The following is a 22,839-nucleotide window of genomic DNA, read 5'->3' as shown; positions in this document are numbered from 1 at the left end:
GTCTTGCTTTCTCATGCCCTAGTACGCTCTGGAAAGATAAGAAAACTGTACTTTCAGGAATAAGCTGATTTTCTGTAAGATAATTAAAGCACTAGAGTGTAATGCTCAATGTATCCAACTGCTACATACAGAGCAGTGACTCAGACTGGTATGGATTCCTTTTGGCACAGCTTCTTAGCCACAGTTGTACATAAGAGACATGTAAGTAGCATACATATTGTGATATACACTACTGACCAAGCTTCTGTAACTAACAAGATGATGATTGTTTTATTTTGTTAATAAACAAAGCAATGTAATGCTTACAGATGTACCCAGGAAGATCATATAGAGTGCACATAGTACTCTATCATCATGGGCCTAGCCATACACTTAAGTTCAGTTTTTCTAATTTTCATTAAGATGAGTAGTGGTCATTACCTGGTGTCAAATTCAGGACAACTTTTCCATTATAGTTATAGATGCTATTTCACTGCCTTCATATAGAGACTTCTGACCACTTACCAAATTATACTAATTACAAATAAACCGCAGAAAACTCCACCTAAGAAAAAATCATCTAATCCTTGAGTTATGACTTATTCACAGTCATATCCTTGGAACACATAAAATTAAACATTATACCCTTGATCTCACTTCATTTGAATTATGTAAATCAAGATTAACTCTTGTCAACTAAAACCAGACAGTATTTTTAAAACCTGTTCTGTTTTCTGTATTTGGATTCTAGTTTCAAAAAACATATCAAACACTACTTTCTGAACTCTCATAGCACATCACTATTTATAAAGAATTCCTGCATAATTTCTGACAAATATATGGCAGAAATGAGAACTTGTGCTCTTGCCACATCCGCTTAGCAGGAGCACAATAATGCAAAACAGCTGCTATTTGTTAACATTTTTTGTAGCTGTTCATCCTTGTCATTTGATAAGCGCAAAAGGAAATGGCTTTTCAGTTCTGGTCTTAAACTGATTTATAAAAGAACTAAACTTTTCTAACTTGGAGCAAAATGAGAAAATAATTACAAAATAATGTTAACTTCTCTAAAATTCAATGACTTAACGTTTCCAGTGTGAGTGTTGATTTTATCAGAGATTTATTTTTTGTAACATTCTGCTGAATCTATGGAACAGGTCTTTGCAATAAGAAGACAAACCATGCTGGATGGCTTATCACAGAAGCTTCCTCATTTAAACTGTATGGCAAATTCACTGCACTGAAAGCAAGACTGTGATGATGAACACAGGGTTACACATAGAGAAAAAGAACTGTGAAAATGGCATGGAGCTATTCAGTATACACATTTTCAAAAGCTTAGCTGCAGAAAGCAGCAAAGCTACAGCGAGGATCCCACGCTATTTCTATAATGCCCCACTACAGCCACTGAGTTCTCTCCTGTCCTGAGGTCTAATGCAGATGTCAATGGAATCTCTAAAGGCAGTCTCAGGGATTTCACTGGACTTTGAAGCAGTACCCCTGTGAGAGGCCAGAATTAAACAACCTGTTCATTTCTTTGTACGCCAGCAATAATCTGATGGTCTGAGGAAGTTACTTGTACTACTTCAAGGCTTTGTTGGATTGAACCACCTTTCCCAATTTTATCATATCCGCATTCCACTGATGGAAAGAAAATTCCACCCACTTTCAGAAATGACCAAAAAATATGTCCATGCTGTGGGCAGGTGAGGTCACGCTAGGAATTTTGAAAAATTTTGTAAAAAAGTTTGAAAAACTTAAATAATTTGTGCTTTGGGAAGTACAAAATACAGTTATCTAATAAAATCAACTACAAATACTTCCAGTGGCTTGAGTAGACTTTGGACCAAGTTCTTAACTAATTTAGTATTAGGACAGAGAACCCATTCCATTATAACTTACTGGTCAGAACACTAAAACTACTCATGCCAAGAAAAGATTCAAATTCCCATGCTAAGGTTTGAAAAGCTGAGAAGACAATTCAGGTGCATGTCTGTCTGCAAAATTAGTAAGTCATGCAGCTAAAAAGCAACACCACATCACAGAATTTGAACTATAACTTCTGAACATCCTCTAAATGTTTCCAAGGACCAAACCAGCACCTCAGTTGAAGACTTGTGAACCATGACTTTGAGACACTATTTATTACTGTTAGTTGCTAGTCTCCAGCACAAAAGAGCAAAATGTTATTGTAAGCTTAAATCCTCCATATCTGTACATTTTCTAAAATGTTCTTGGACATTCAGCTTGGATATTCAGCTTATAAGTGCATTTACTCTAACATAGGTATTTAAAGGATTTTGTTTGTATTGACATAAAATCATAAATTATTTTGTGTATTGGAAATACTCACTCGGCAATAATCTGAAGTAGCAACGTATTCATATGATCCCAGAGATAGCTCAGGTCTTTCATAATGGTCTACCCATCAGCCAATGTGGTCCAGATGTTGAAAGAAGAGTGGCGGGACTAAAAACCAATACAAGAGCAGGAAAAAAAATGTTTACAGTGTGGAGAGGAGCAACCCAACAACTCCTTTCAATAGTTACCAAGTGGTGACATAGGCACCTCTGTTATTGATCAAGGAGGTGTGTAAACACTTAGACAGGTTATAATGCTTTTTCTTCACACTGATTTAAGAAAACAAACAAACCTCACAACATTCTAGTAATGTCAGCTCCTCTTGTATTTGGAGAATATGGCATATTCCCCCATGAATGTCAATTTTCTCCTATCTCTACTCTTGTTAAGCTTGAGTAGGTAAAACTGACCCAGGTTATTTCCACAGGCAGGAGTCTGCTATCCTCAGGCTACAGATTAAATGATGGCTATTTTGTTAGAAAGATTAGAAAGATACCATCTACTCAAAGCTTAATTCACATCACCAGAGTTAAAAACAGCACTTTTCCTAAAGCCTGTGCTGCTTTGTGCAACATTACGACTTCACTGGAAACAGCTCTGCAATGTTCACAAACCTGGCCTACTGTACAGCAAGCTGCCTTCAGTCCATCACATCGGGAACCTTCTGTAGCTGTAGATAAAGGATGTAGAACTCCAAAGCAAGCATTAAGAAACCAAGTTGTTTTCCTCCACCAAGTTACAGGCAGCTAGTCTAATGGCTAGTCACACTAGGAAGAGTCACCTCTGGATTTTAGCTTTTTTCCTCAATCAATACACACTTAGAATGTTATTTTTTATATTTCTGCCTGTTAAAAGCAGGGGATGCAGAGTATCTACCTAGTTTTTGGGGCATTTTAAGGTCTCATTAATGTTTTTAAGTGCTTTCCAATTTAGATAAAAGACACTACGGATACAAAGCATGATTGAAAATGATACTGCAATTGAAATGTCTTTCTTAAAATGTTCATAACACATTCAAATTTCTCTTTATGAGAGCTTAAATTGCTAACAAACTAGGAAATTTGTTATCTGCTATGCTTGCACAAACATCTGAGCCCCAGGCAGAAAAGAAGTTGGAATGAGCCTGTCAAGGTTCACGTTTCAGAGTTGAAAAGATTACTGTATTAGGGAAAGCACTATACCACTGTGATCCAGCTGAGGAAATCCAACTTGATACAAATGTCTAGAAAGGCTACTTCTGGCAAAGATCTGGGATTTAGCCAAGAGCACAAGAACAGTTATGAGTCACATGCAGCACACTTGAACAAATATGGCATGGTATCTTCTGTGAAAACCAACACTTGTCACAGGAAGATTAATAGGCTATTTAACCACTGTATCCACAGTCGTGGCCAGGACTAGTCTAACATGGTTCTAAATAATTCTTTGCTGAACATTTAGACTTCTTCAAGAAGTTAATTTCTCTACACAAAAGTTGCTTTTGGTTAGCAATACAAGCAGCTTTGTATCCTATGCTGACATAATATTTTAAAATAAGCTTTTGACCATAACAGACTGGACTTGGAATTCATGGTTTAGCATTATTTTTTCTTATATTTATTTTTAAACATTGAACTGAAGAAGAAGTGTTTTAAGTATTTTTACTATTTTTTTTTTTAATTTGTGAAATAGCCCTTGCTACTGCATCTCACTAAACTATTTTCAAGTCAGCTAGTCAGGAAAATCATTTCAGGGATACGGTTCCTTTTTAGTTTTATGGAATTTGTATGAATCACAGATCAGAGAAATATCACTTACCATCGTTTACACAATTGCAAAATCCACACTGATACCTTCTTCCACCTTCAATAAACTGCATGAAGGGACACATGCAAGCTTTGCACCTGTTACATCAGATTGGTCCAGTCTCACCATGGTTTACAACATAAAGAGGTGTCTAAATGAAGAGGTACATGAAGTTATAAAAAGCACTGCAAACTTGAAACCAAATAAAGTGAGCTAGAAAGCTGCTGCTCAGCCTTAACACTTGTTAGATTTCACCTGACCAAGAAATGGTTGTTCAGCATTTATCCAAATTCGCCAGTACAGCTGGTTCAACCTCATAGGTCCCCTAAAGAACTTAATTTTCAAGCTCGCAAGCTCCTTATTTTGGTATTTATCAGAAAGAAATAAAGGATCCATACAAAGAGCCTACAAAACTTTGAAAGCATTGGAAGTTCAGGGCTCTAGGCTGACTTTCTCCAGCAAAGGATTTTTATAGCTCACAAGGGAGAAATCTGCTGGGGTCAGGTATTTCGCCTTCTCTATCAGATTGAGCTTTTCTCAAAGAAATTTGTTGATACTCACCAATTGCATACAGCTATCCCAAACAGGTAGTTACTAAGAAAGCTTCTAATATTTTCAATTAAATGCCCTTCCCCCTAATGCTGCTGTGTTACATGCTATACTAAGGTTTAATGCTGTTAGGGTCACCAGCCAGAGTAGAAGATTTAGAAGAAATACTAATATTTACTGAAGGAAAGAACACACAGTAAACAAATACAGTATCTCGAACACTTGTCAGCTTAATTACACTGACCATGCTTGCTTATAGCCTCTGCCAAAAACCACAGCTAATGGAAGACATTTTCCAGATGCCTCTTGCAGTAATAACTGTGCAGCAATTGAAAGATTCCTGTAATTGTAATTTATGTTAGAAAAGTCATACTTGAAACCACTGCACAAATGGAAGTTTGTTCAATTATTTGTGAAACTCTATGGAGCATAAACAAACGTGGTTTTTATTTTTTCTTTTTTCCTTACTCCCTTCAACCCTAACTAAAAATCTCTGACTGTAAGAGTAAGAAAATAAATCCAGAGTTGGGCCCCATTATAATCTCTACAAGACGAAGAATGCTGACAACCCTTGAACGCTAAAACTTTTCCACTAGCATATTCACTTATTTAAAATTATTGTCTCTTATGGAATGGACATATTTAATCTATTATATACTTTTATCTTTTATTGGAGCATAAGAGTCTTTGAATACCTAGAGAATCATACATGTCCTTCTAGCATTCACTGCTTACATGTATTTTAATGTTTATTATTTTACAGAGACAATTATTTTACTTATTTATTTCTCCAAAGGATTTGATGCTTTTTGCCGAGAACTTTGTACATACGAGTAGATTTTACTACATGGGTTTTAAGTGATTCCTCCCGCTCCACTGAGGTAATACATTGCTTCATGTTCTTTCTTCTATGAAAATTGAGTTTAACACAAATTAACACAATGTCAGCTGGCAAATTATCAGGGTCATTTTGCAGACACGAGAGCCTTGGCTATAAAACCTGCACACTAGCCACAATAACTTAAGTTTTAGAACTTCTGGATTTTGTTCATTATTTGGCAATTTTCTGATTATCATTCTGCTGTATTAATTTAATGAGGCCTGAATCTGGCTTGCCATAATACAGTATCTGAACAGGTAGGGAAAAAAAGACACCCTTACACAACACCCGATGCATTTATACACATTTTTTAGTGATTTTAAACCCTGTTCTAATACACTTAATGTTATTCAAGAGCAAAGAAAAATTACCCTCAAATGATCATATTTTGAAATACCTTATTAAAATTAAGATCTTTACCTATAAAGCATGAATAAGAAAAATCATAAAAATAAATGCCATAAAGTTCAGAGCCTAGGTATCAACATTCTTATACATACTTAATAAATTACCTTTTTAATGACAGCAGAAATAAAAATATAATTTTTTTTCATTGTCTTTCCATTTCTGGAGTGGAAATATTTATCTTTCGTCTCCCTTTAGCTTCATTAAAAAATTTACTTATTACAAAGTCTTTTTGTAATGCAGTTTTAGAGCCCTAGTAGCCTAAGCGTTACTAAGATCTGCACGTATGTTTAACTTTCTGCATCAAATGGTCTTCTTGAAGTCACTGAGACTATGTGCAGTGCATGAAGTTATAATATGCTGTCAAGTTTTACAAAAACTGTATTCCAATCTTATGTAGAGAAATAAAAGATAAAATATCAATACAATCATACTGCAGAGGCTGGCTATTTTTAGTTTCTAATAAACTTGCAAAAACTTTAAAACAAAACAAAACCCAAAATCAATGAAGTTAAGCCTAACCAAGAAATGCATGCAATAGACTAAAGGATTTTGTCTAACAGAAAAATCTTGAAAAAAAAAGCCCTGTTTTTTGATTTCTTAACGTGAAATGTTCATTTACCTTTCAGTATTTTCTTAAATTAATTTAAACCATTACATCACTAATGAACATATCTAATAATAAACCATTTTATATGATAATTTCTGAATAAAGACTCAGACTGAAATCATCCAAACCTACTTCTTCACAACACAGTTGTTACGACAAATTCATTTCTGTTTGGGTGTGTAAACTGCTATTACATTTCCAACTGTCAATTTCCATCGGAGTCAAAAAACTTTTTTTTTTCTTTTTAATACCTAGATCTTATAGGAATTTACAAAGATAAATAACATACAAGCGTTTAAAAAGCAAAAAAAGAGAAACAAGTCTACACTAATGAATACATAAAACAAAAACTGTTGCCATCCACGGCCCAAAAGAAATGGTGCTAAATGGGAAAGCCCTGCTTTCTATGCTCCACAGCCTGTACTTCACTCTCTGTAGATGTCACTGTACACCAGAAGATAAAGAGATCTGTTTACGGTCCCATGGAAGTCAGTGGCAAACTTTCACAGAAGGAGGGGATTAAGATAAAATCCACAAAACTTAGATTCCTTTTTTTTTTTTTTTTGGAAACCAGTGCAGTACTCCTTTTTCTTTTGCTTCTCCAACTATAAACTATCAGCATTTTCCTTCTCTCTTCCCGTAATTTTCTACAAATAATAAATGAATCAATTTAGGTATCTACCATAACTATTTGAACATTTGCTGTATTTGTGTGTTTTGTTCTTGCACCTCTCCTACTCCTTTATCTCCTCAAAATCCTTTCCCCAATTTACCTGTTTGGATCACCTGACTGAGAACAGGGACAGTCCTCACAAAACTGGACACGTAGGCATTGATTGTCAGCTTTCCAGCACTATCAAATTATAAATATTTATCAAAACCAATGACTAAAACTACTACTACTCAGTAGGATAAATATGACCTCGTAAAATAGATTCTTTTTATGTACACTGAAGGACTGGAGAGGCAGAAAGAATCAGCTGCACTGGGGGGCAGAACAGTATGGTTTTATGTTAAAGGGGATTGGGCAGTAGAGATGGGAAATGCTGTGGGAGACCTGCATAAACTTTCCCTTCTCTGAAGCCTCCGGGCCCCACTACAGTGCAAGCCCTGAAAGCTGATCTGATAAACTATAACTTATCTCACTATTAGTCCAAATATAGCTGGAATAGCAAGAGTTATTTTGGAAATATTTCAGCCAGAACATCTCTCTGGAGTCAGAACTGTATCACAGAGCAATAGATAGGCATTGGTGGCACCGCTCCAAGATGAAATACATCCATAAAAATTTCCAAAGGGACTATAACCTGTGCTTTAAAGTCTCAGAGAGCTGAATTACTATTGCTTGCTATAAAAACGAAGACCTGACCCACTCCTGAGGGTTCCCTGTGATGCCTGCAGAGTATCACTGTATTCATATTGCAGGATCAGGGCCACAGCTGGAAATTATAAGTGTAGGAACAAGGACTGTGATGAAGCTCAAGTTCATCATGGCACATCTCTGGAAAAGCATTCTGAAGAGAAAATCAGAAGAGAGTCTCTGGAGAATGAAAAAGAGGCATATGCAAACGGTGAAGAGAACTAGCTATTTATCACACGACAAACTGAAAAATATACACCATCTGTTTTCATTGCCAGACTCACATACATAGACTGGGCTACAAGAAAACCTTTTGTAACTGTGCTGCAAGTCGAATCTCCACATGCAATGTAAGGCAAAATGCCTTTGCCTCACAGCCAGCGTGGACTCCAAGCCCCCCACAACATACACCCTATTAGTACCTGATGAATCTGCATTAGGAGCAATATTTTTGCCCACAGTTTGACTCCATCATCATTTGAATGTGTTTAACGCCCCAGCACTGAAATGACAGGAACGTGTATTGAAATGAGACCCACACAACTTGCAAATCTGGCTACGTCCAAGAGGAACATGAAAACTCGTACCAGGAGTGCAATTTTCAATTACATCAGTATCTCTATCACAATCCCTTCCTCCTCTTCCCTGCAAGATGAGCAATTTGCCACCATTTTTTCCATATACTTTTGAAGAACTTTACCGGTTTACAGAGAGAGCTGCTCACTGCAACGTTACACCGTATACTATACATGACAAATTGCCTGTTCAACTGCAAATTATCTCAGTACAAATGATTTTGAAAGCACATCCCATGAGAGAACCATATTTAGTATCTGAGATTTCAGGAGACTAGTTAATTGACGTGTTTAGATGAGGGCTATTTGTTTCTAAAGGAAGATTATCTCACAGGTTTGGAAAGCTGCACGGATACATATCTCTTGATGGCTTATACTGTGATAGTTCCTTAAAATTACACTCTACAGTACGCTAGCAGATAAAACATTTTTATACTTCAGTACAGCGAACATTAAACACACTGTATTTGCACAACTGATTATCTGAAATAAAGACACAACTACCAGTTACTCAATTCAGACAATTCATCCCACAGACAAGCTGTGCAGGGCAACAAAACCCAGAAAGGCAGTGTTTCTAGAGTTATTATTTACATTGACATTCATGTAAGTCTGATTATTAAAATATTTATATGAGCATTTTAAGAGAGGCTACACAATATAACTTTCTAATGATCAGAGGAGATGATTGTTGGCCAAGGTTAGTACCACCGCCCCATGCAAATCTTGTGCTTCATTTGTACAGTAGAGAGATGAAGAAAAAGTCCACAGGATAATCAGAAAGAACTTTGAAATGTAGCACTATTTTGGAGGGGGGGGGGTGATAAAGAAAAAACCCCAACCCTAGGTCATGAACCAAACTGCCTGTGTTTTCTAGGACTGTTGAAGCATTTTGTTCTCTTTTATTATACCATCACAGATTGCTTTTGAGAAAGATTAACCAGTCAACAAACAATCCCCGGGTTTTGAGTTGCTTTACTGGTTCACATTAAAATGTCAGGAAAGCATTTCCCTTTGTGATGTTCCTACTGTCTTTTATCAGAAGCAATTCCCTCTGAAGTCTGAAACAACTTTGCTGATTCTTGATTTTTGGATGTTGAACACTATCAGCCTCCTCAGCTGATATGACTTGAGCCAGTCTGTACTGCGTCCTCTACAAAGGTCACAGCAGGTTCAAGTATTTTCTGTAATAGTGCTTTTTCATCTATTTTATTTGTTTGCATAATGCAGCACGGCTGAAGTGTCAACCCCGTAATGCAATCTCTCTTAGCTCTAACCTGATTTTTACAGATTGCAGTGAAATGCAGAGAGTATGTTCAAACCTTCTTGTTCAAAAATCCTTCCCACCCAGGCCAAACATTCACCTACATACATGGTAGCATGAAAAATACCGGGACACGGTAGGTGAGCTTCAAGTTGGCACTGCACAGGGAATAAGATCCAGCATGTACCAAAATCAACAGAAAGCTAGTCATTGATATCAGTGAATCATAGGTCAGACTATCCACAAAATATTTATTCAGTCAGCATTCTCTTTTTAAGGGGAACGCTGCAACTTACTGAATAGAGCTAGCAGCATGAAGATTGCAAATGCAGGCTGCTCTAATCAAAATTAGAAGGATTTAAAGAAGTTTGAGTATGGGGGAAACACATGAAATACTGATAAAATTTTGACACGAAGAAAACCCAGAAGTAGGTAGCTTACTTCTTTAGAACTTCCATATCATACTGGTGGCAGAAAAAGGGAAAAAAGTTTAATATCCAGGCTTAATAGAGACACAATTTCTTCTGGTCATGATGCCAGGTTGGGAATACCAACTGTTAACAAGTCAGCTCTCTCCAGCACTTCTCAGCTTTGAAGTGGTGACTGTTATTTGGATGTACAGACATGCTACATCTCAAGTGAAGGTCAGCAGCCAGGATTAACTGTTGATATAAGCAGAAGCGTGAAATTGGATAATCAAGAAACTGTGCTGAACAACAGACTTTCAAAATGTTAACACTTTAAAGAATCAGATCTCAAGCAGGACCATCTCTCAGTCCAGAGAGATACACCTATACTCATCAGCAAAAGCACAAGCTGGTGCAGAGGCACATGCACAAGGTGAGAACAATGGAAGGAGTAGGAGACAAAGCTACCCTAGGGCAGCTCAGCCCCCTCTTAGTGCTGCTGAGGGTGACATGCACGTGTTAAATCACATGAGAGGATACTGGTTCATGCCTGGACTAATCCACAGCTCCATTTCCCACACATCAGTATCACAGATGGCCCAGCACTGCAGGTGTTGTCTGAGATTTTTTTTGGCATTGTCACATTAGTTGTAAAACCATAGAAAAATAAGACAAATTTAAGGTACCTTTTCTACAGAAATGTTAGTAGTTACAAGAGGAGGTAGTCTAGCTTTATTGATAACAGAAGTTTCACAAAATCAGGAGTTTGATTTTCCATGAGAAGGCATTCTGATTTAATAGGTCTGGCTTGACATTCATTCAAGCAGAAAATGAAATAAGAGATAGTGACATATTTTACAGAAGCAAATGAAATTAGCAAAGCATTTCATTTTTCTGCAGATCACTGCAGGAAAGCCCTGAAGTATCTTCAAAACAGCAGACAGAATTTGGGCTCTAAATACTATTACTACTGACTTCTTGACAGGTCTGGTCTCTACATGCTTTGTATGGTCACATCAGTGTTAGTTTACACACACAAAAGTTTTCAGGATTGCTAAATACACAATAAATCTAACACCACAGTTTAAAATACAGGCACAACCCATTACCTGCAAATATAATGGATAAACTGGCAGATCAATTCTGTTTTAGAGTGGCCAACGACCACTTTTCACAAACACAGCTGTGACTGTTTCTAACATGCTCTAGAATATCCTAAGGATAGCCAATCAGGCAACTCACCAAACAGGGCTCAGGGAACATGCAGCTCTAGGTTTAGGGAGCAAATATTTAAGTTTGTAAATAAATCTAAGTATAGTGTTGTAATCTCTTAAGCAACGATTCTGGATGAATTTCTGCCACAGGAGAGCATTGCCAGTGTTATTCAAACCTTTGCAGAAAGAACAAAACCAAAACCTAAATGGATTTCAGGATCATTGTGGCCTACTGTCAACTTCAGTGGCCAAACAGATGGGGTTCTTTTGTTATTTTGTACAGACATGCACACACACACACAGGTAAGTAGACAATGTATACATATAATTTTTGTCAGCATTTGAGAGAAAAGTATATTACTGATTTTAGATTTACAGCATGAAAGGTCTGTTGAATGGAGGGTTTCTTTCCTTCTCAAAAACCTGGAGCTGTTTCTTTCTTTTGTTAGAAGGTATTGCTGTGACTTTTTAAGCCAAGCTTACAGGTGTTTTAATTCAAGGTGTATAAAATAGTTCTGCTTAACATTGTTCAAGAAGGCCAGCAGGTAAGTAGTAAACATGCCTCTAGGGCTAGTTAATTTACTTCCATTGAAATCAGAAAGAAGTGAGAATACCTGAAGTGTCATGCTACAATCACAAGCCAACTCTAGCTGGTCACTTGCCTCTATTAGAGGAATACTTAGAAAGAATAAGGAGAATTATTATTATGTGAACAAAAAGCAGCACAGGATATCTTAATCTCTGAAGCAAGGATATTTGGGGTGAGTTTAATATCCTTTTTAAGTCCTTTCCATGATACAGAAGCTTAGCTTTGAAGGTCGGTAGCAAAACTAGCTGTTATTTTAAAAATATAACATCAAGTAGGAGTGTTTATATTCTGAGTCTCCCTTCCATGAATACTTTCACTGCTGTGATAGCTGGATGCTTCAGGCAGACTCCAGGATCTCCCAACAGTAAGAGTGTTTGTATGCAGCTACACTCCTCTCTTTTATTTGAAGATTAAGCTGCTGCTGAATATAACAAGTAAGGGGCTGTGCAGAGAGCTATGAGCTAAGCAGTCCTGGGAAGGACAAAAACCTGTACTATTGCTCCTGTACTCTAGGGTTGAGGAGATCATCTCTGCATCTATTTAGCAAGCACAGATTACCCGATTCTGTCAAACACTAAACAAAAAAGCAGCCCCTCCTTCACATTTATTTCCTGTCCTACAAGAAGAGAAGGATCCCTTCTCACAGAATAAAGGGACATCTGTAGAAGGCTTAGTCTCCCCTATTTTCCTACAGGACGGCGTTAGAGCCTGCTATTATGATTAGGCCCTGGATATAGCCTTATGCTGCTGACCTTCACTTGAGATGCAGCATGTCCATACATCCAAATAACACTTTGATACTGAGGATAAATCTAAACATTAAAATAATACAAATAAATAAGATCAAACAACATCAGCTTCCTATTCAGTTTAATAAAAACTTCTTTACCCTTTGAAATTACATACATTACATTGTTCCATTCAGACTATGATTCTGTACTACTGGACAGATAAATAAAATATGCATAAACCGAACATGCAAGAATAGCTTCAGTTTAAAAAGCAAAATAAAGCTTTTCATCCTGAACTAACTAAATACCAGGGTGTGCTGACTCTGAAGTTTCCAAGGTAACTGAGTAACATCCCTGCAGGCTTAATGTTAGAGCTCGCAGTCTTACAATGTTTAATTTACTGCTGTTGCTATGGTCAACTTTGGCCAGTGCATAAGAGGAGACAAACACCATTTCAGGAGAGCAACATGCAGCCTGTAGAGGAAAACGCACCCACAGAATGTCAAGTGGCATTCGAAGAGCTATTTTGAGTTACAGATGTATCTAGCAACAGCCAAAGTAATTTTTTTACAAGTGTAATTTTTGTTGGTGAAACAAGTTAAGTGGCTATGATTATTATTTTTTTAATTCCCTCTTTCCCCTCGATATTTACTGGTGCTTAGTCAGGTTTTTCTTCTGCCATGACCATTCTGGAGAATAGATGGTTTCCAACTTATCAGAAACTAATTACATCATCGTAACCTAAATCTTTAGAAATGCACTTTTCCCAGTCTAACCTTTCAAGACTGCACAAATTAATCAGGGATTCTGATTAAAATATGAATAAGGTATATATGAATGTCAATTTTCCAAGTCACTGTCCCCATCTCTTTCAGAATTAAGTCCTTACTGTAACAACAACGATGCATGGAACACGCTACAGAAGTATGAAGAGTATTTTAAAGTGTACACTAAAAACAAAAATGGGAAAAAATAAATAAGGAAATTTACTTGAATTAGGAAAAGCTATGCTGCCAAAACCTTTGCTAACTTTGGCTCTACATTCTTGTTACACCGTGTAGTGACAGCCCAATAGGCTAACAAAAACTTTCTCCTAGAAGATGAAGTCTTGGGAAGCAATCCAATTCCAAATGCTTTACTACCAAATGCAGACTAGCGCTGGGCATACTCCATGAAGAAAGCCTTATCTAACACAGGATTTATGCATCTCTAAATTAGGCACTGCAAAACCTAGCTCACAGGCACTGGCCTCCCGAGTGATATAAAGCTGTCGAGGTAAGGCACCTGGAGATGCATACAAGTTCTGGGCTCTCTATACCATGCATGGGATAGTCAGGCACCCCAGAGTGCTATACAAAAAACCACAACATTAACCTGGAGCTAGTCAGTAGGAGGAAGGGAAAAAAAAAAAAAAGCACTGAAAGAGCAACAAGGTTCAACAACTCTTTTCCAGATTCCAGGCGTACTCAGAACCACAAGACCAGAGTTTCGCAGTTCCCTCTCAATTGAAGGTGTTCCAAAGCATCCCTGTTAACATGTTTTAACATCTGAAAAATGGAGGAAATAATAATGTTAAGGCTCACATTTAACAGAGCAGATAGACAGTAATCAGTTCAGGATACAAGCTTATGCTACCCGTACAGTTTCTACATGGACTGACTGTTCCAAATAGCTCAACAATGGATTAGTTGTAAAAATACCAAGGCAGTCCTAAGAACGTGGAGGAATGTCCTGTAGCATGGCCCTATCTCTAAGCTAACTGGCCTAGTTGGAATCTACAAGGCAGTACGGGTACACGTGCTTTCTTTCTGGTCCACTGACTTCCATCTCTGGAAGTTTAAACAGAGGCAGTGAACTCTGCTGTACAGACCACTCAATAGCTCCCCATTCCTGGAGGGTGAAGAAGCATTTCAACATAGTCAGACCCCATCCTAACTATTAAGTTACATCACACACTCACCATGTTTTAGAAGAACATGACAACAGGCACAGATTACTTTGAAAGTATGCCCAAAACACATCGACAAAAGTCGGACACTGCTGGATCTTTGACAATCCAGAGAACTGCACAGCACGCAATGCAGTATGCCCTAGTTACTATTCAGAGATAGCAAAACATTATCTCTTCACTGGTCAACTGCTGCTCTTTCTGCTGTGGAGTACTCATTTGAGAGGAGGAAGGCTTTGTTACCCACAATGGAGAGGAAAAGTCCAGTATTGTCTACAAACACAACAATTTTGAATAATTTCAATATAAAGAGTCATATGTAGTTTACACAAAGGAAAAAGGTCATGAAACATTCAATAAGCCCTGACGTTTCATTTCCACTAGTGGTGGATATGAAGTGAAATCTCAGTTATGTCAAGTCCCATATGAGGATTACAAATTTACAAGCCAACACTGAAAACGATATTTCAAAAGAGACAGCAGAGCAAAACAAATGCCCAGCTCTTTCGGAGCCTTTCCTTCAGAAAGTTTTTTTTTTTTTGCTATCATCTTCTGCTATTTAAAAAAATCCTTCTAGTAGTAAGGATAATTTTACTGCCTAATCATGTAATTCTCATCTAAAAAGACTCACAGTGCAAAATTGCTGAACTGCATAAAACCAATTGCTTACATGAGCTTCAGCGCCCAAAAGTAAAGAAGGCACCAATATAAAAAGAAACTTTACAAAGAACTTCTGGGCGATCCTAGAGCTACGGACCAGCAAGTCTTGCTTCCACAGAAAGCAGATTGGTAGATATTACAATGGAGGAGAACATAAAAAGACACACCAATGAACAGGACATACAGAGGAAGAGTTGATGTGGCTCTTGCAGAGGGATGTCATGACACAATCTATTGAGTTCTGTCAAGAGTCAGCCAGCATGCAGGCAAGCATGACCTAGTTGATATAATGTATTTTGCTCTTTGCTTTTTAAAAGTCTTTTGATAGAATCCCTCATCAAAAGCCCTTAAATTAGCTAGTCTTTCACACAATACTGTGGAACGTCCTCCTGCAAGTAAGTAACTAAAAATCAAAAGGTAAAATAAAGTGATGGCTTTTTACGGTGGGTAGATGCTATCAGTGAGCACTTCTGCTCTGCAATCTGTGCTTTTTAACGCATCCCTAATGGAAAGGAAGAATCAGTAAGGTATTTCCATTAAATCATTTTGTACTGCCTGCAATCTAAGTGTTCCTCAGTCCCCTCAAACCAAAGCTCTGCACAAGCACGGAACCATTAATAAATACATGTGCCTATATGAAAATGTGTTTCCAACTAAAGGTACAGCCTGCTTGCCATACTTACTGGTCACCGAATACGAACTACAGAATCTGAGTCCTCACAGTAGATCACAAGAGTGTAGGGATTTCCCTGAATTCTTCAAATTTACTCAACATTTGAATGACTTGTTTCAAACCCACTGAACAGTCTTGGTCTAAATGAAAATTCATACTCTTACTTTGTTCTTGAAACCGAAGAGAGATTTTGTAACACTGCATCACCTGCTAGTTATCCACCTCACTCAGTCAGTAGTTTCTGCTAACCTTACAGTACTGCACAGCTCTACCTAGGAAATGCGCTATCATCCCTGTAAAAAAAAAACAAACACATCGCTTTCCAAGCAGTTCAGCTGCACTGGCCACCATCATATCTCAGTACTCTTCTGAAATGGTTAAATGGCTTTCAGCTCATGAACACCAGAATTTCTGAGAAGTAATTCCATTCCAGTTTTATCTTTCTAACTTGTTAATCTACTGAGGAGAAACGTGAAATAATAGTTTCCCACCACTGAATATTTCTATGAAGAAATAACAAATAAATAAGAAATAACATTGTAGAGAGTGACAACACAAAACTACTAAGGAACAAGAAAGAAAGTCATTCTAGATATTTTAATATTTAAAACTACATATATTTTTGGAGTTGTTTATATTTGATTTTAAAACTTGAAATACTCATTTAACTAACTTTTTAAGCAGGCGGTATTAAATGTTAAACCAAGATCACATGGTTTATTCAGGCTCTGGAAACATTCGCACATCTCCAAAACAAATTCACGTACAGCTTTGTCCATAATGATAACTGTGAGCGCTGGTTTATTTTTATAGACCGTTGCTAAAGCACTGGTGGACTAAAAATAAATTCTGTCAAACAATGATACTGTATTGTCAAAATCTACAACAAACAAATACTTTTCATAGATCATCCAAATCAGGGGAGTGAAAATGAACTGTTATTTTTGAGAAATAATAAATGAAGACTTAGTATAGATAAAGATTCAGAAACATCTAAAGCTGTTAAGTCACCAGCCAGGGGTGAGGAGGCATGAATGTTCTAACGACCTTAGTTTCTAATGATATACAGCATGCATGTAAAGTTCGCTAGTCTACAGTTTTCTAGATTGGCTGTGGAAGGCTTTTTGTCATTTGAAATCTATGAGAGACTGTGCACCCTCCATGGAGGTTGCCTCTCTTTCAACTCAAGGGCCTTTCTGAATTCTCTCATTTCACTTGCTCTGCTCTTCCGAAGCTCGGTGTCCATGTGCTAAGTGTTACTAACCTGGCTGTTCTTAGGACATCAAACACAAGCAGTCAGTGATCTCTACTAAACAGTCTCTACTTGTGTCTTAAATTAGTTCTCACTTGTGACTTACCACTACTGACGCAAACCCACCGTCTTGAGTTTTTCTTCAGCAAGGCCAGTATGACATCTATTTAAGTTTTCCATAAATGGCTGCCATAAATGAGAATGTTCTCGGGGTGCAGTTGCACCAGGTTACAGGTGAGCACCTGCAATCTGGCATCTTAGCTGTACTAGATCTTTCCTTACTCTCAACTATCAATTGTTGAGGAATTCAGCTTTCCTCCCTTGATCTGAGGATTGATATTGCAGCCTACTGGTGTATTTTTATGCCTTTCTTTGTATTCACTTACGTTGCTCTTGCGTCCTCTCTACTGAGAATTTCCAAACTTCTAGGTGTTATGGAACTTCTCGGACACACCACCATGCCACAGAGTCTCAATTGCATGGGGCTTTTTTTAGCAGTATATAAAGCCACAGCATCTTTATCTTCTCATTCCATTACATTTCTGTAATTTTTCAAGATTCCTTCTCTTTGAAGGAACAAATCCTGTATTTTTTTTTTTCTGAAACACTGCACTGATTCAAAGGCATGCATGGGTTGTTTTAACACCCTTACCTAGCACTGTGTTGATTTTCCTTTGTGTTCTTCTTTTCTCCCACAGGGGTAGCTTGTATCCCATTCTTTACTGGACACATGGATATCTTTTGCACACATCTTCCAAAAATGCCCCTGTTCACGTTTGTGTATTTCTTGTCCTTTTTTTTCCCTCAGACCCTATTTTGGGAAGGAAAAAAAAAACAACCTTATTCCCATTGTATGCTAGCATTCCCAAATGACTTTTGGAGACAGAACACCATCCTGTATGTGTAGATGCTCCACTTTCCCCAAAAGAACCCACAGTGACTGAAAAACTTAAATCTACCTTTCAGACATGCTGAAACGCTGAATTATCTTTGTCCAGGCTGGACCTCCAGACTGGAAGGAATATTTCTGAGAAATAATACTAAACTTAATTAAACTTTTTATTTGGAAAAGATCCCAGGATTTTTTAACTCCACCCCTTGTGTCAAAGGAAACAAATCCTCAAAGATCAAAATCCAATTGACTCAAAGTGATGACTATAATCTTGACTACACATACACCTGTAGGACCCCAGTTACCTTTTCCTATACCCTTGTGTCCATTTACTATAAATGAAAAATCTCTCAGGCATTCCCTCCTGCTGCCTGCACAGGCAAGAACAGTTCAACAAATCCCTCTGTTGGTTACAATGTAAAGCCAGCAGGAGATTCTAACCCAAGTGCATAACCCACCAAGGTGTACCAACATGTAACACCACTGCTTACAAGTCATCCACCAAAACAGTGAATGTGTTCAATTAAGAAAGAAAATAAGTAAACAAGCAAACAACTGCCCTCAGTAAATCTAAACCCACACTCAGGATCGGAGAAAGGAAGAACAAGACATCTGAAGACCGTGCTGTACCCTCAAATTATCTGGAAGCACAGTAAGTTTTTCCCATTGTTTCTAACTGACCTAGTACAGTAATGGCATAGAAAGAGAGTCACATACATTCTATGGCAACAAACCACTGAACATCAGTGGCAGCCAGGAGGGCCAACTGTATCCTGGGGTGCATCAAGCACGGCATTGCTAGTTGGTCGAGGGAAGTGACTGTCCCGTTCTACTCTGCGATGGTGCGGCCTCACCTCAAGTACTGTGTGCAGTTCTGGGCACCACAGTACAAAAAGGACATTAAACTGTTGGAGAGCCTCCAGAGGAGGGCAACGAAGATGGTGAAGGGCCTAGAGGGGAAGACGTATGAGGAGCGGCTGAGGTCACTTGGCCTGTTCAGCCTGGAGAAGAGGAGGCTGAGGGGGGACCTCATCGCAGTCTACAACTTCCTCGCGAGAGGGAGTGGAGGGGCAGGTGGCCTATTCTCCGTTATCACCAGTGACAGGACCCGTGGGAACGGTGTTAAGCTGAGGCAGGGGAAGTTTAGGCTGGACATCAGGAAGAGGTTCTTCACTGAAAGGGTGGTCGCACACTGGAACAGGCTCCCGAGTCAAGTAGTCACTGCACCAAACCTGTCTGAATTTAAGAAGTGTTTGGACTGTGCACTTAGTCACATGGTCTAAACTTTTGGGCAGACCTGTGTGGTGCCAGGAGTTGGACTTGATGATCCTTATGGGTCCCTTCCAACTCGGGATATTCTGTGATTCTAACATGCAAATATATCTATGAACTATTTCAAATTCATCCTCAACTATAAGCGGTGATGAGAGCAAAACGCCAGTCAAGTAAGAGTTATGTTTATGGAATACTCATAAGACTATCAGTCACTTGAATGACCATGGAAGCCCGTGACTTTTCAAATACAGCTTTACTAACGCAGAAAGACGTGCATCATAATGGATTTTGTATAGTGTGTGGGTTTGCTAAAGTCCTTACAGTTCAATTAAGATGTCTGTTTCTCAGCTGTTCCTAATCATATTTCCAGCTGCACAAAGTATTTGTGGGCATTTCACAGCCATGGTCCACTAAATCCTTGTAGCCATTCTTTTTTTTTCCTCCTTTGGAAAGGAACAGAATTGAAACTCACTTGGTGCTAGTGCTCTGTATACTAGCAATGGAGGCATGTCTGCAGCTGAAGCTGCAACAAAGATGAATGAATTGATATTATTCATTAAAAGGCAAGAAAAAAATCGTGATGTTACTATATATAACATGCTGTTTATCAAGAGATTAGACAGATTCCCACTGTACAGAGCCCTGTAACATGTGATGAGCATCACCTGCTGGCCTTGTTAATAGGCACTTAAAGGCATCCGCGAGATAGGATAGACATCCTGAAGGGAAAATCTTCCCGTGCCTTGCAGTCACTAGTTCCAGGCAGAAAGCACCATAGTAGGAAATTCAGAAACACAAATAAGCACTTGAATATATTTTACCTCCATAAAAAGCCCAGTTCCTTCAAATTAAGTAGCTTTTCAGAATTGAAGTGGTTATAAATCCCATATGGAAGACTTTTTTTTTTTTTAGATCTTAAGGGTAAGATCTTATTTTGGCAGCAGCAATGAAGACATGTCATAGGCAAGCCTTGGAAAAACTGCCTCAGCTAAGACTCCCCAGCACTTCCTACTGTAACACCATCTCTTCAGTTCTTTAAAACTTTACCAAGCTACAACTGTTTAGACTGAAATTTTCCACACTGGATTTTAGCCAATTTTGAGAGACATTTTTCAGACTTAAGTTTTTTAGCCTCTTCCGATAAAGAAGCTAGGGAAAAAACACTGCTCTTTACAGATTAATGAATTCTGCTAACCTTTCCAACAGCTTGAGAACACTAATTCTTCAGAACCAGGGGGTCACTGCGTACATTTCTTTTTTGCCAACAATGGAAAAATCCTCCTGAACTTGGCCAAATGTTTGTACATACTGCTAATTTACATATGCAGAAGAGATTTCGATTTAAGCAACTTGATCGCTCGTCCAAACGCTGTACAGGAGACAGAGAAGCCATGTATGGGAAGCATAAGTGACTGGAAGCAGACTGAAAGACATGCAAATGAGGAGCCAACGTGACAGCAGAACCATGTGGGCACAGAAGAGGGGTAAAGGGGACTAAATAGCAAAGGCTGTCTGGTAAGGTGAAGGAGTGGGGAAGCAACAGCAGGAGTTTCATCTAGGAGAAAATGCAGGGGGCAGCAAGCCAAGTCCGCACATTCCCCTCAGGAGCTGGAATGAAACCCAAAATTGCTGTCTAGCAGACAAATGGTGAGACTTGCTATCTGCAGAACTATAAGTAATATACCCTATTTCCCTGTGGACCCCAGAGAAGATAACTATGTAGTTATCTTCCCTGCTAAGATAAAAATCTTAATTCAAACTACAGAATTCTGTTGGATTGGAAGTTATCCATCCAGATAAAGAACAACATCTGCTTTTTTCCAACTTATTCTTCAAAAAAAAAAGACCAAAAAACAAAGAATTTACAAGCAATAAAACAAAGTTGAAGAAAATCAATGACTGCAAAAACCAAACACTGAAAGTCTGTGCAATTTTAATTAGGCTTTTCTGTGCATGTTTTGTGAGGGAGTTTCTGAAGACACAATCACATATTATAACTTATGTGAGATCCCCACATTATATTTTTTTTTTGCAGCAAACAATGCTCTGAAAGTAAATTAGCATTGCACGTGAAAAGGAAATGCCGTCTACAGACCTTTGTTGCAGAATTTAGAAGCTGCACAAAGAAGAAGGCAGGCAGTTAAGAACAAGAAAGGACAGCCCTACAGATGATGCAGTTACAAGCTGCACTTGCAAACTGGTCGTATCCCTGCTACAGATGCAACCCACTGGGGATGCCAGGAAACCGTGTACCTGTGTTAACAACCATCCTGAGATCATAGGACACTGACAATCTGCAGAATTATTTTGCAAATGAACTAGGGCTATGCTTAGAATAGGAGGGGCTGTCGTAGATGGCAATGTGAGAAAAAATATTGATTAGGTTAGTGTCTCCAAATAACTGCCAAAAATGGGTAGTTACATTTCTCTGCTTTCTATGACTCAGTTCACCCAAGTAGAAAAATACCTTTATCTTCCTCTTTATTTTGTAAAAAACAAAATGGAAAAATGAGATTTTTTGAACGTAACTATTCATGTAGTAAAATGAATTTAGCCTCTGTTGATACTGTTCAGGGCTATCCTCTTTTAATGTCTTTGCCTATAGTTATGTAATTCTAGCAGCTGCCAGTCACGGCATAAAGTAGAGGTAGTTGGGGCAACACCAGGAACCTGCTAGTTCAGATTACATAATTACCACTCTTGTACCTTTTCAAAGATTTTTATCCCTCGAAGTTGCATCATGACCCAAGTGCAACTCATAGACTTCTGCAGCTACCTCTCTACTCTAACTCCTTCACAGTCATAGATAAGACACACTCCCACCCCACCCCACCAGAGAAGTCATTAACGTTTAGGAGGCAAAACCACAAGGGACTAATATTCTGTTAGTCCTCACCTCATTTTGCAGAACAATAGCAAAAGGCTGGATGACAGCTGCCAGTGGAATGCGAGCCTGTTTGGCCATATCTGAAGACGACGGGAAGCAGTAGGTAGTACATCAGATATAACGAGGGCTGGCATGGCCTAGAACACCCAACAAAGCATGCTTTTATCAGTCTTTCACTGTGCAATCTGCCTGTCCTAAAGACAAACCAGAAAAACAACAACAAAAAAACAACAAGAGCATATGCTAAGTTAAATACATGCTTTTTGTTCTTCCATGGAAGCTTCTGCCCATCTTATGTATCAGCCCACTGCCTCCCCCTGTAGGCAAACCTTTTCTTGCTGTTTGAATTTAATGAAGAGATTTAAAATTAAGATTTACTGAAGAGATTTAAAAGTATCAAGAAAAAAAGCACAATTGTTATATCTCTCTCAATGGAGATTAATTTGAAAATATCCATATCTGAGGCGTTAAAAGGAAATAATATGGATGAAATCCCCAGTGAGAACGTCAACACTGTATATAAGAAAATGCAGCAAACTGATA

The 22,839-nt window shown here is 38.2% G+C and overlaps 1 long non-coding RNA gene and 1 pseudogene across 2 annotated transcripts in view; one reads left to right on the top strand and one right to left on the bottom strand.

Annotated features, from left to right (window-relative positions):
* The window catches only part of LOC308194983 (protein transport protein Sec24D-like), a 52,640-nt pseudogene that overhangs the window by 12,501 nt on the left and 17,300 nt on the right, over positions 1-22,839 (bottom strand). The window contains exons 8-10 of the transcript XR_013956132.1: positions 22,306-22,433; positions 4,138-4,276; positions 2,333-2,448 (exon numbers count right to left, since the gene is read on the bottom strand). The product of XR_013956132.1 is annotated as a protein transport protein Sec24D-like (transcript). The remainder of the gene's footprint in view (positions 1-2,332; positions 2,449-4,137; positions 4,277-22,305; positions 22,434-22,839) is intronic.
* The window catches only part of LOC308194988, a 46,345-nt gene that overhangs the window by 16,239 nt on the left and 7,267 nt on the right, over positions 1-22,839 (top strand). The window lies entirely within an intron of this gene.

This window comes from Anser brachyrhynchus (genome assembly GCF_964034855.1).
Source record: "Anser brachyrhynchus genome assembly, chromosome: 4".
Taxonomy (NCBI): Eukaryota; Metazoa; Chordata; class Aves; order Anseriformes; family Anatidae; genus Anser; species Anser brachyrhynchus.
Note: the sequence above shows the minus strand (reverse complement) of the source record. Positions and strands in the feature narration are given on the sequence as shown.